Raw genomic sequence first — 15,092 nt, 5'->3', positions numbered from 1 at the left:
TTGGGCCCCTTAGAGAAGTTGGAACATAACCCCAGATCTCAGAGCTGACTGAAGCAGCGCATTAATATTTCCTGCAACCTCGGGGGACTCCAGATTGGGCCGCTTTTACTCCCACTGCCCCTCAAAACCAAAGACAATGTTTAAACTATTCATGGCAAGATACTACCACGTTGAACTACTGTTCTTTATAAATGTGGTCGTGGCTCGCCCTTTCCAGATGTATCCTTCTAAATTTTGAAAACAAAAAGTGGGGTTTTAGATATTTTTATTACACTTCCGTAGCTCAAATTTTCTATGAACCATATTTTTATGAGAAAGAAGGTGGAAAAAAATTTTAAGTATATCTTATCTGTTAAGGACAGGGACTGTGCCTTTTTCCATTAGCCTGTGAAAATCGTAGCACACGGTGTACGCTGAGCGTTAAACAATAAATCAGCCGGAGGATTTCCTTTCCTCACATGCATCCTTCCCCAGCAATTTCCCCTTGTGTTCAATCCAGATTACAAGAATTGCACCATGTTTCCTAAACTACAGTTTTGGCAAATAAATCATACTAAACTTTACATATTTTTAGAAACAAAATCCAACACATCTGAATCACCACATAATACATGATCCTGCGTGAAGAGAAATTAAATTGGAAAAGAAATTACATTTTAAAAACATAACTAGAAGTATAAATTTCATTTCAGGTAGCATTAGATCATCCTTGGGTTTTGTAGAACATTTCCAAAACCCAGATAACATACACTATACCAAGAGGCAGAGCTGGGTTTAGGGCTTGAGCTTGGCTAGTTTCTAGCAACATGACCTTGAGAAAATTGCATAACGCCTCCACATATGTAAAATGGGAAAAGTAATCCCTTGTAGTGTTGTCCTCAGGATCAAATGATACAATACCTTGCTCTTCAAAATGCAGTCTGTGGGCCAGCAGCACCACCCAAAAGCTTGTTAGAAGTGTAGACTCTCAAGCTCTGCCCCTAGACTGAATGAATCAGAGTCTACCTTTTAACAAGATCCCCAGGTGACACGTATTTATGCTAAAGTCTGAGAAGCACTGATATGATGCAGAAAACGTGGTGCCTAACAGTAAGAGCTCCATAACATTAACCAGTAGCTTTTGGTTCATAAAAAGGCAGTAGTGACCAAATTCTCTTTATTTTTTTTATAATCCATATATATTGTAATATATATACTATTACTTCAAAACATAATACTTCTCAAATACAGTGAAACAGAGAGTGGAGAGAAGGTCAAGAGGAAAAACTATGGAAGGCCTAGAAGGGGGCTAGTAGAAGCGCAAGGTTCTTCAAGTAAACAAGGAGGTGAATGGCAAATTGTGAGTCACGTCTAACTCATTAAAGTGTCAGAAATTGGGCAACAACAAAAATGGGCTTTTTTGAGCTGTCAGCAGAAGTCATTTTCTTTTAAAATCTTACTACCTAGTGACAATGACCAGCTGGGTGATGATGACCAAATTCTGTCAGTGGCAACGCCTTGCTAGTGCTTGGCGTGTTCCCATGAAGGCCATTCTTGCACAGGGGATTTGGGATTTAGGACTCAGTGGACCCACCGCCCTGAGACCTGTATTAGCTCCTGAGGCACACCCGCACTCTGCCTTTTACCCAGTGCCAGGCCCTCTATTGGGCACTTGACAAACATTAACTGCAAGGTAGAAGATGTTCGCCTTTCCTAACAGATGAAGAAATAATTTCAAAGGCAGTAAGCACCCCCTTCTTCTGGGTTACGAAGCTCTCACAACAGGGTGTGAGTGGGATTGGTCTCCACATCTGTGCTGTTTTCTATTCAAAGCTGCTCCCCATCATAATAATTACTTTCACGAGTTTAATTACTGGTTTAAATCTCTCCCCGCTAGACTGAAACACCTTGAAGGCAAGGATGGTAACTTATTCATCTTCAAATTCCCAGAACCAACCTTGGTGATTGGCACACCATAAGCATTCAATAAATATTAGTTGAGTAACTGAGTAATGAATGAACAAATGCGCTATGTTGCCTCTGCCTATTCTGTCTGCCCTCTCTTTCTGGTAATGGAAAGATCAGGAAGCACTCACGGTGTTACCGTCAGGCCACGTGAGAAGGGCTGCTCCTTCCTGTGTGTCTTGTGAACCTTTCAGGGCCTTCCAGTGTATCAGACGCCCTCACTTCTCCCTTGCATTGCTCTGCGGTTTGGAGCTTTGCCTCAGCCCTATGTAGTATAAAAATGGGAAACAGTATGGGGGGTATCTGAGCTTCAGGAAACAGGAAAGACAAGAAAGCAATAGATGATGGGTATCACACACTAGGTCTCTTTCCATGTTCAAAATTACACCATAATCAGAAAATAAGGATTCAAGAATTCACTGGGTTATGCCTCAGTCCTAACGTACCAAAGGACATTAGGAGATGAAAGCCACATAAATTCATTTCTTACCAAACAATCTGTGCTGTCACTCAATCCTCACCAATTTTTTTCTTTTTATTATTTCACCTGTTAAGGTTACAAAAGCACTAATATCTATCTACCACCAAGAAACTCAGAAACCCACATTTCTTATTCTGTATTTATTTATTTTATGTCACAGAGGTGAATCATTTATGAAGCACATAAACTGTGCTTTAGAAAACTCGTGTATCTTTTGATCATCAGACTCATTATGACAACGCAGGAGTGATTTAACAAAAAGGCTCGCCAGCTTTTTGGGGAATTCACATGAGAATGCCAAAAATCAAGACAAGCTTTCTGGGGAATTCACATGAGAATGCCAAAGATCAAGACAAAACTATTCATGAAAGCATTACAAACACAGAAACATAAATATTGTGGACTGCAAACTGAAATCCAGGCTCTCAGGTTAATTTTCTTCAACTACCATCAAATGTAGTTTGGTTTCACAACCGTTAGGGATACAGGCTTTAAGTTTCCAGTAATTTGATACTGTTTTAAAAATAAATACCAGAGAACCACTATAAAGATAGGATGGGTTAGAGCAGGATTTCTATAGCAATTATTCTTTCAATAGATGTGAACGTTATTTATTCAAATCAGTGTGAATTGCCGTGAATTTAAATATTTTTAGGTATAACTGAGCAAGATCTCATTAGGACCACAGGATTTTCTTTTCTCTTCTGACATGTTTAAGCCCTGATAAAAATAATAACAACAGCAATGATGATGATGATGGCCCTTATTCAAATTACCCCTTAGCATCTAACAAAAGAAATTTACTTGTGATAATTTATGACACAAACAGCCTCCATAATAGCAGCCTAAAAAGGAGCATAAGAACATGACCCGAAGTCTATGTGTTACAAGGGATGGACTAATAAAATACTAATTAGCTAACTAATGTCCAAATAAATGAAAAGATAAGTGTTCCTACTCTCTCTCCACTGTGGATACACACACACACAGTGAAGCTCCAAAGGTTTAATTCACCAAATTAACCGTACCTCAGCTGGATCTTCTGAGAGCCTGGTTCACATTAAACATGCTACAGCCCTCAGGCCCTGGTTAGTCATTAGTCTGCTCTCAAACATTAGCAGTAATACATGTACACATTATGTTTCAAATATGACTGAGAAGGTTGGACTTGCAGGGAAAAGCTAAATAGCTAAATGTGTATTCCTGTGAGCAACTAAGGGCCTTGATCTAATTCGAGGAACATTTCTATTTTATTTGCATGTTGATATAAATAAATTGTCAAAGAGAGAGCTCTTCATATTGAGATGGTGAATATTAAAATCCAATGTGGGAAGTATGTGGTGTCCCTGTTTCCACAAAATCCTATGCATATCATAATCTTAATACTGATTTCCTTGTAGAATTATTATCTCCTGAAATGTCTGGCATCATAACTACCACCACCTTCCCTCAACTCCACCCTGCCCCTCCTGTGAGCATTTATTTTTGCTTGAATGTCTTTTGACAACTAAAACCCATTATCACACCATTAGGAACTACCTGAGAGAGCTAACATATTTAGTTATGCCTGAGATCAGATCACAGCTACTATTTATTGAGTTCTTATGAGCACTGACAGCTAGCTATTGAACTACGTGCTTTCTATGCTTTGTTTTATTTGGTTCTCATAATCTCTCTAGGTAGGTACTATTATTTCCCTCATTTTATAGATGAAGAAACGAAGACTCAGAAAGCTCAACTCTCTTGCCTAAATTCAAGCAGCCAGTAAGTGGCAGAACCCACATGGGAGCCTCAACACTGTGATGCCAAGATCCACACGTATCACAATGATGCCATTCTGCCGCCCTGGAGATAGAAAATACAGAGAGATTCCCAAGAGCAGACTCCAAAAAGATGGCTTTATACATAGCCAAGTTTGAATGCTACACCTATGCAAACTCAATCATTAAGAACAGTTTCAGTATTTACATAAATGAAATTCCCCTCTATTGCTATTCAAATATCAGAAAAAGAATCTAAATCTGCTTGGTAATGTGAAGTTGTTTTAGTTCTTTATTTGTATTTTATAAATATTCCAATTTTAAATGTTTTTTAAAGTTTCTTAAGTATTCCATTTATTCTTTTTGGAGGTTAGGCTTTTGTTTTATTGTGCTGTGTTATGTTCCAGAGTGACATGGGGTTTTGAAGTACTGGGCTTTAGAAAACTCGTGTATCTTTTGATCATCAGACTCATTATGACAACGCAGGAGTGATTTAACAAAAAGGCTCGCCAGCTTTTTGGGGAATTCACATGAGAATGCCAAAAAGCACCAAAATGGAAATCTAATGTGCCTTGTTAATCTCACACATGTGCACCCAGACAGACGTTCTCACAGTTATGTATTTTTGCAGACTGTTTACACTCTATTTTGCGATCTTGGCATTAGATTACCTATAAAATCATAAACTGGTTTTTACTGCACACACAAACACAAAGGGAGACTCAGTAGAAGAACATCATGTATCTGGCCAGAATGAAAACACGATAACCATTTCTGTTTCAAACTGTTTGGTTGGTTGCTGGCTACAACTTTGAAGTTGCTCTTACAGAAATTTCCTAGATTTAGGAAATAACTCTGTGTTCTTCCCTCTTTGATTTCTCTCTTCTTTGACATTTCTCGGAAACTAAAATTTAGGACTGTTTAGATCAGAATATAGCCTTAGGGTGTAAGAAGGAAAGGGGTAGGTCGAAGGAGGATTGCTCCAAAAGAACAATAATTCAGATTATTTTAAAGAGAGAAGGGGATGAAATGGCAGACCTGAAAAAGAAAAGAACAACAGAGTAACTATTCTTATATGTTTTAAATGTCAGTATATATAGGAAGAACAATTATTCTAAAAAATGAAAAATTATTGTCCATTACCAAATAAAACCTGGCGATGTATCAAGTCTGATTCACCTACCTCATTTAACAAGTATTTAGCTCTTTCTAAGTGTAAAACAGTCTTCTAAAGTTTATGTGGAGTTACAGAGCAAAAGTAAAACAGGGTTCCTTCCATACTAAATCTCTGTGAAAATTTATTTACCATTATAAGACGAGGATCTGAAAGATGGCACAAAGATCCCAGGTGTTTCTATGTGGTGGTGCTTTTTGTTGTTGTTGTTTGGTTTTTTAAAGATTTTTATCTGTTTATTTGTCAGAGAGAGAGAGCTCACAAGCCCCGGGTGAGGGGCAGAGGGAGAGGGAGAAGCACGTTCCCCGCGGAGCAGGGAGCCCGATGCGGGGCTCGATCCCAGGACCCTGGGCTCATGACCTGAGCCGAAGGCAGACGCTTAACCGACTGAGCCACCCAGGCGTCTGATGTTTTTATATTTTATGTTCACTGCTTACAAGAGTTGATACTAGAGTACACTTACAAACAGGTACAAAGCTGGAAGGACTGCTAGATAGGCAGAACACAGAAGACTTCTTCTTGAGGTCTGCCCTAGGCCTAGAAGAGCAGCCAGCTACATGAAGTCTATTCTCTTCTAGAATCCTGGTCTCTCCACATTCATGGCCCCTTAGCCCCTCTACTTAATCTACGTAATAACTTCAGCAGTGTCCCCAGCCCCCCCCCCACCAAAGTTAACACTGATGCAACTGAAAAAAGCAGGAAGAGTTGAAGGCACTAATTAGAAACTCCACAATGTTGAACATCCTGACTAAACCCCGCCCTCCAATGTCAGCAGGAATCTCCCAGGCGGCCCTGCTTCTGCGCTAAGTCGTTCAGCGAGTTCTCACGAAATAATGGGAGAGGAGCTGCCGCAGGATGCTGGGGAAGACAGGTGATCAATACTAGCAGAAGGGCTCTGGGCTCCCAGCCTGTCTCCATCCCACTGCTGGGGAATTGGGTTGCTTGAATCAAAGCGAATGAGATTTGGCTGCTGGCTGTCCATCAATGCCTTTCATTTTGATCTGTCTCTTATTTGAAAGTGCCGGGGAGGAGGTGGCCACTAGCTGAAATCTGTCCTTACAGCTGCTTTGCTGTGATCTGTGCGTAGACGGTAGAAACTGTGGCCCTACACCTCCATGGAAGCGACCAGTTTAATTTTTAGTAAAAGTGAAAAGGAGGCGGATGCTGCCAGCCCAAAGCCAGTGGGTCTCAGGCATTGGAATGAGGATCATCAGGAAAGTCGCTCCTACATTTGGTTTGGACATTCTGTACCAGATCTCTGCCTAAAAATTGCCTTTCTCGTGCTTATTACATCTCTCACATTCAGAGATTAAAAGTCCAACTGTTCTTTAATAATGTCTTGTGGAATATATACGAAGGTGGCCACAGTTTCATTATAGATGTAAAAGTATTTCTCGTCTCTAAAGAGCCAGAAACTAGTATCAGTGAAGAAATTCTCATATTTCTTTTAAATAATAATCTATTTTTGTAGTTGTCTTTAACTACCCTTTTCCACTTCTTTCATTTAAAGGTATGGGTAATGTTTTGCTGTTTGGGGAAACTGACCCAAACGAGATATGAGTTTAAAGGTATTCTTTATTTCTAATCTGTCTTTCCCTCTAGATTTTCTACCCAAAAGTTCTCCACAATGTTCTCATACTCTGCTGATAAACTGGGGAAAATCCAAGCCTTGAATTTCACTTTTCAAAGGATCTTTCAAGAATGAGCTAAGCAATGGTCAGTTTGCAGCAGGATTAAAAACCAAATTGCCGTCTCATTCCAGTTACACACTGTGGCAAATGAGAGCAGCTGTTAAAAAAATGTTGCCAGTGGACCCAGTTCCTACAACACCCATGCAAGCCTTGCTATGCGCCGTGGCCACAAAGTGTGGCTCTAATCTAAGCCAGATCCTTAGCCAATGTATATGATGAATGGGTAGGGGGGTTCAGCAAGGCTGGAGCACATCCCTTTGCCCGTATTAAACTCCTGCAAGCCCAGGTGAAGGGCTGCCTCCTCAGGAAAGCCTTCCCTGATAATGAGTGATAACCTCATCCTTGCCTGACCACCGCCACTCAACCTATCCCCTCCAGTATCATTTCTACCTCGTCTTATGTTTATTTTTGTTGGTCTTAAGAGCAGTTCTTAAGGAAACAGCGTCTGGTTCATCTAGAAATTCCCAAGAATTCACTGAATATTTATTGATGAATGAGCGTTCTCAGACCTATCATAGACACACTATCTCTAGTCTTTTTTTTTTTAAGATTTTATTTATTTATCTGAGACAGAGAGTATAAGCAGGGCAGGGAGGGGCAGAAGGAGAGGGAGAAGCAGGCTCCCCACTGAGCAGAGAGCCCAATGCAGGACTCCATCCCAGGACCACGGGATCCTGACCTGAAATGAAGGCAGACACTTAACCGACTGAGCCACCCAGGTGCCCCTGCTATCTCTAGTCTTAAGCCACAAAAAGTTTTCATATTACTTCCAGCATTCATGTGCATATTTAACTTTCTGTTGCCTAGATTTACCTTATTGAAAGTTTTCTCTAAAAGTTTTGAGAAGAGTGTAAGAAGCAGCCTAGAAGGGATAAAAAGTGTGGGTGTAGGGTGGTAGTGGTAGCTAGGGACCAATACAACTCAAAAACGGTATGATCCATCCAATTTAAAAACAAAAACATTCCTGGGGCGCCTGGGTGGCTCAGTCAGTTAAGTGTCTGACTCTTGATTTCAGCTCAGGTCATTATCTCAGGGTCATGAGATCAAGCCCTATGCAGGGCTCTGTGCTGAGCGTGAAGCCTGCTTAAGAGTCTCTCCCCGTCTCCCTCTGCCCCTCCCCTGCTTATGCATGCACACTCTCTCTCTCTCTCTCTCTAAAAACAAAAACTAAAAAGACATTTCAAAAGTGCTGAAGAAGACAAAGTATCTAGTGCAATTGTAGTGTTAAATGCTATCTATTTAGTATTAATAAGCAATTGCTAGGAGCAAATAAAACAAAACAAAAATATGTTTAATAGAAGTTTCAGAATTCTTTTTCAATAATCCTAAATCATACTTCACTTATAGGAGGTGTGTAGTCTGTTTGTTTTTCAGAGGGCTTTTCTCCACAATGTCTGAACTACACATGGTTTGTGTGAGAGAGATAAGTCCTTCCAGCTGTTGAAAATTAGCTTAGTCACCAGTCTAGTGAGACCATCATGAAATGCCCTGCTTATTGGCAATTTGTTATCTCTGAGCTCTTCAAATTAAATACAGTTGCAGTTCATTCCAAGAAGGGGTCAAATCACTTAGCAGGGCACAAAAAAGAGAGGATGTGTCAGTACTACTCTTAATCACATTCTTTCACTTCTTTTATTCTTTTTCATTCTTGGCTCTGGTTATCTAAATTCATCTTCTGGGTTATAAGTGGTCATTGACCATTTATGAGAGCAGGGTCCTTCCTAAAGGGTCCAGGACTATGTTATTTTCAGTATATGTTGGGCTACAGATTACGAGCCAGGAACTGAACTTTAGCTTTTACACAGCTTGTTTTACTTAACGACAGATCCGTGGAGTAGATATTGTGTCCCAATTGTACAGGATAGAAAAAAAGGTTCAGAGAGGTAGAGCAATGTTTATAACAGCATTACCATAAAAAAACAAGATTCCTAAACCTTACTTCAAACCACAAAATTAAAATTTATGGGGGATATCTAGGAATCTGTTAAATCGGAATTTCTGCATTTTTCACTAGTGCTCCAGTATGATGATGATGATTGCCTTGCATTATGAAAAATGTCCAACCTATACGAAAGTCGAAGGGATAGTTACTAAACCTCTGTACCCATCACCCAGTCTCAACAGGTATCAACCAAAGGGGTGAGTATCTTTTCAATTGTTCAGATTTTGCCCTGTGATGCTGTAATTTCTATGTCCCTTGAATGAAAGATCCAGGTGATTCTTTAAAATAACAAAATCTGAAAATCAGTGGGGTTTTGTGATTTACTCATGTCACTTGGCTGTGGAGCGGCGGGGCTCGGAAACAAATCCAAAATATGTAACTCCAGGTAGAAGTTTCTTTCCATTAAACCACAGCTGTATTCATCAAGTCCATAATGTTTATTGAGTTCCTGTGTATTTATACAGCACCAGACTGAGGACAAGAACATGTATAAAGAAGTAAATAGTGCATAATGGAGATGATGAAGTGGTTAAATCATATTGCGAAATGGCCTGTAGGCAAGGACCAAAAAGAATTATGTAGATAATAAACACATTAATGTGTTGGAAGTGGGAAATCAAAGAAAAATGAAACCATTTGAAAAGTCTTTATAGAAGAGGTAGGATTTGACCTGGGCCTGTAGCAAGGAAGGGCTTTCCAAGTGAAGAATGACAGGGATAAAAACACAGAATTCAGAACAAACAAAGCTTTTCTGGAGGACTAGGGAGTAAGAAACAGGCTGGCTGAACAAGACGGATGATATTAGGAGGCAACACTGGATTGTTTTGGGGGGCCAGATCATGGAGGTTCTCAAAGGCAAGATAGAATAGGGGTACCAAGAAGCCCCTGGGAATTTTTGAAGAGGAGAGAAATATGGTCAAAGTGGGAATTTGGGATGAAAACTCTGACCACAGTATATCTGAAAAAGAATAGTTTTAGGAGGTTGGGTGACCAATTAAGAAGTTACTGCACTGAACGAGGCAGAAGATGAAAAGAACCAAGACTGAGAAATAGCTGTGGAGCATTTTATAGAATTGACTGGACTTGGTGGGGACAACTGGCAGGTGTGAGTTAAAAATGACTCTCCCAGGGTGGTTGGGTGGCTCAGTAGGTTGAGCAACCACCTCTTGATTTCAGCTCAGGTTGTGATCTCAAAGTCCTGAGATCAAGCCCTGCATCAGGCTCTGCACTCAGCTCGGAGACTGCTTAAGATTCTCTCTCCCTCTCCTTTGTCCCTCCCCCTGTGCCATTTCTCTCTCTCTAAAATAATAAATAAATCTTTTTAAAAAAATAACTCAGGCTTTGTAACTGGGTAGTTAGAAGAGTTGAGGAATACCAAAATGAGTTTTACTGGAGACTGTGGGAAGCTGTGAGATTTGTGTTTGAGAGAATTAGGGTAGGAACACAGGGGCCAAGAACCATGAGCATAGGGAACAGTTCCAAAAACAACAGATACATGATCAAGGGAAAGACTCATTGGAAACTAATGACAGCCAGTGTCATTCTGTATTACCTGAACCCAGGTCAGTGCGCACCAGAGGATGGGTTCAATGCCAGTCCCTGTGAGGATGCCCTTTATAACACTCCGCCCGAGGCAGGGGTGGAAACCCCAACTATATCGCTTCTGAGTGACTTCCAGGTAGTCAGTTAAGGCCAACCCTGATTCAATATCTGATTTACAGAGCATAATAATGTCTTGTTAAATTTGGATTGTAGAGGGGGAAAAAAGAACTAGTGAAAAATTATTGAAGCAACTCAACAGCAAACCATATATGCTTCATAAAATATTCATTGAGGCCCATTCCATATGTCTCCTACAGGTGTGGTTTTGTTGAACTGTAATCCCTCCTTCCCCAGGGATTAGGAGATCTACAGTGGAAGTAGCTAGAGGCCCATCTCAATTTTGCTTTAGGGGTTTATTTTCCTTATCTGAGTCCATTTGTTCCCTTCTAGGATTCCAAATTGGTCTGTGATAATTAACTCACTTATTAAATAATTATTGATCATCTATTTTTTTCTAATGCTAGAGATTCAGTGATAAATAAGACAGATAAAAAGCTTGACCTTGTCAGAATTTACACTCTCCCTCTGACTTTGCTCAATGACTAATGATTTATAGAAGTGTGCATCCAAAATAAAGTATGCTATTCTTAATTGTATAAACTGTATTCATGTGCACATTTGAACTCTGTGTCCCCTCTCAAAGCTATATTTCTCCTCTACCTGCTAAGCATCAGACCTAATAAGTTTTTTTTAAGATTTTATATATTTTTTTGAGAGAGTGTGCAGGAGTGCTGGGGAGGAGCAGAGGGAGAGGGACAAGCAGACTCCCTGCTGAGCAGGGAGCCCAAGGCAGGGCTCAATCCCAGGACCCCGGGACCATGACCCAAGCTGAAGGCAGACGCTTAACTGACTGAGCCACCCAGGCGCCCCAGACCTAATGATTTCTAAGGCATCTACATGTAGTTAAACTGCTCCCGGGTCAGTGGCATCACACCCCCAGTCCCCCGAGCAGCCTCTCTTTCTGTTAATACCAATGACACCAACTACACCCTGACCCCTCACTACTACTACACCTCAGTGTTCTCTCGCTCCTCCTTTCCCCAGTCCCATGACCCCTGGGGTTGTCTCATGCTGTCATCTGCTGGAACAAATAGTCTCTGAGGCCTTCAGTGGAGTGTTACTAGAGAGAGTAACACCTGCCACCAAGAAAGTCTTCCCTGGGGCACCTGGGTGGCTCAGATGGTTAAGCACCTGCCTTTTGGCTCAGGTCATGATCCCGGGGTGCTAGGATCGAGTCCCCCATAGGGCTCCCAGCTCAGCGGGGAGCCTGCTTCTCCCTCTGCCTCTCTCTCTCTGTCTCTCATGGATAAATAAATAAAATCTTTAAAAAAAATGGTTAAGAAAGTCTTCCCTGTTCCATGCCCATTTTCACCTCTCCAAACCCTTCTTGTATCCTGAGCCCCTAGCAGAGAATTTAAAATCAAAGTTGCTGACTACAAACAGCACAAAATTTACTTCTTTCTTTCCTCTAATACATGGGTTGTACCGTATCTCAGAAATCAGGAAAGGAGAGAATTTCAATGACTCAGAGAACTCACCTCTACTTTGGCAGGGCTCTCAGGTGTCATCTCACAGTTTCCCACCCATGTATTAAAAGCTACAGCAAACTGGGGCTCCTGGGTGGCTCAGCTAGTTAAGCATCCAACTCTTGGTTTCAGCTCAGGTCACGATCTCAGGAATGAGTTCAAGCCCCACTACGGGCTCCATGATCAGCGCAAAGTCACTTGAGATTCTCTCTCCCTCTCCCTCTGCCCCTCCCGCTCATGCTCTCTCTTTCTCTCTCTAAAATAAATAAATAAATCTTAAAAAAAAAAAAAGCCACGGCAAACCATTCCATAGGTTCTTTTTAAAAAACCGAAGAAGTACTGTTACTTTTAATCAATTGGATTCTGTTTAGCCAGGAAAATAAACTATTTCCAAAAAAATACAGTACTTAAAAGGCTGGCTAGGAGCGTCTGGGTAGCTCAGTTGGTTAAGTGTCTGACTTAAGCAAAGGCCATAATTTCAGGGTCTTGGGATGAGCACTGCGTTGGGCCCCCCTCTCAGCCAGGAGTCTGCTTTTCCCTCTCGTTCTGCCCCTTCCCCACTGCTCGTGCTCTCTCTCTCTCAAATTAATAAATAAAATCTAAAAGAAAAAAGGCTGTCTATCCATCGTGCTAATATTTTTTTAAAAAGAATGTTTCACTTTAGCGAGGATACATTTTTGAATCTTATACTTTTAAGAATAAGCATTTCTATTTTTTCCTAACTGTGTATGAGCTAATATTTTTGCCACTCATTTAGGGAAGCTTCCCTGCTTACTTCCAACCAACACTGATTTAAAAATCATAGAGTCTTTCTAATTAATAAATGATGGATCAAATCAATCCTAAAAAATATTTCTGAAAAAAAAATCTTATTTTATGCTGCAAAAATAATAGGGCTAAAATCCAAGTCAAATAATTCTCAAATGAATGGTTTTGAAAGGAACAATATTTCCTTCTTTCAAGAAGCACCCATGAAAAGTAAATGGTTTGCTTCAAAGTCCCCCAAGGGAAAAGGATTGCCCACAGACATTAGGTTTAATACTGGAAATAAATGTTGTTCTAGATGTGAAGCTTTGTTCTTTTTTTAATTTTTGAGGAAGCTTTTTGAGATTAATTTTTTAATCAAAACTTTATAGGCAATTGTTACTATCTTATTTCATTTGCTGTTTTCTTTTCTCTCTTATCTTTCTTAAGTTTTCTATAATGAGGAAACAATTTCTCTGCTATTAAACATTCCTTTTAACAAGAAAGGAATATTATCAACTGCAAGAGGAGGAAATCAAATGGTAGATTTAATTCTAGTGTGGAAAGAAGAGATTTTCCTCAGTGGTGAAGAAAAGTAACATACTTTAAAACATAAAATCAGTTTTGTTGTTCTCGTGGCTTTATAACAGTTGGGCTCCCATCAAGAACATGTTTTATATTAAACTTATAAAGTTCCCAGCCTGAGATAAAAAGGGTTTTTTCCCATAAAGAAAAACCAGTGCCCAAGTTCCCACCAACACATGCCAGAAGAAAACTTTCATGTCACCATGGAATGCTTCATCTTGATTTATTTTAGACAGAGAACTTGTAACTTCAATTAAATAAGGAATAAATACTCAATTATGAAGTGTTTTAAACCCTGAGGCTTCTATGTAGAAGAAAAGTAATAAATTAATCTTGGAGAACCATTGCTGTCCTCTGACTCTACCTAATTATCTCAGAAGATAAAATGTATCAAAAATTCAACAGAGGATTATTACAGAATTATCAGGATACACAGAAAATCATTCATTAACATACTCTTCAAATGAAAGTGAATTTGATAGTTTCTAAGTGAATAATTGTCTCAGCAATGCTTAGTAAAATTGCATACATTATATCTAAAGTTCTGAATCTCTAAAATGAAAAGGAAAACACTCTCCCTTAAAAGTAAACTAATTTCAGTCAGTACTTATCCAAATCTGCTTACTTCTGAGGACAAACTTTAACACAGTTGAAATCCCTTTTCTACATTCAAGAAAAACTGTTAAGTGCAAAGTCATTATCTGCACTCCATCCTGCCTCTCCCATGAAAAAAATGATCTGGTTAAAAAAAAAAAATCTGGTAAGTTTTCCCTAAAATGGCTCCTCTTCTCAATTTCCTACTTCAGTCAAACAGCTGGTCATGACTGCAGCAGTACCATCCTGAATACCACATGGGCCTCACACACTGCCCATCCACATGGCACCCACTTACAACAATGTTGTAAGTTCTAGAGAGTATCTACTAAGCCATAGAAGTTCAGTATCACGGTAACACACAAGAAAACCAGGGTTCTAACCCTGACTCTCCACATCTGCCTGTGTGTCCTGGGGCAATTTCTTGGGCCTTGGCTTTTCTTGACTAACTAACTGGCTAAGTGAGTTGGACTAGATTTTTTTCTAAAATCCCTGCCAACTCAAAATTCTGATTCTAAAGGCACCCACCCTCTCCCAGTCCATCAGACTCAAAACCATGAAAGATTTGACTACATTGTTTTCATCTAAACTATCATCAAGCACTTTTTATTTGTTTTGTTTTTCATCTTACTTGGACCTTATCCCTTTAGGTATGATCTGTAACCTTGTTAATTCATTCTTATGGTATCCACTGACCATGTTGCCTAGCTCTGAATCTTCAGTGGTTCCTTGTAGCCTATCTTATTGGAGACTCTTCATAATCAAACATTTTGAGAAATAACTTGGCTCCAAATTGTCAATCCAACTTTATTTTCCACTTCTCCAATACAACAGAGACCATTGGCTTATGTCACCCCCAACCTTTTATTTGCTGTGGCTCATGTCACTCCAGCCTTTTACTTGCTGTGGTCTCCCATCTTGAAACTATTCCATTCCCATTCCTACCCCCAGCCTGTCATATAAGTCTCTACATATTTTCCAAATTATTTACTCAAGTACTCAAGACCTAGTGCCTTTAACTAGCATGAGATTGAATAGCACAGTGGTTA

Source organism: Callorhinus ursinus, unplaced genomic scaffold, assembly GCF_003265705.2.
Source record: "Callorhinus ursinus isolate GAN/ISIS: 27379988/994484 unplaced genomic scaffold, GSC_fseal_2.0 scaffold9, whole genome shotgun sequence".
NCBI classification, from domain to species: domain Eukaryota; kingdom Metazoa; phylum Chordata; class Mammalia; order Carnivora; family Otariidae; genus Callorhinus; species Callorhinus ursinus.
Note: the sequence above shows the minus strand (reverse complement) of the source record.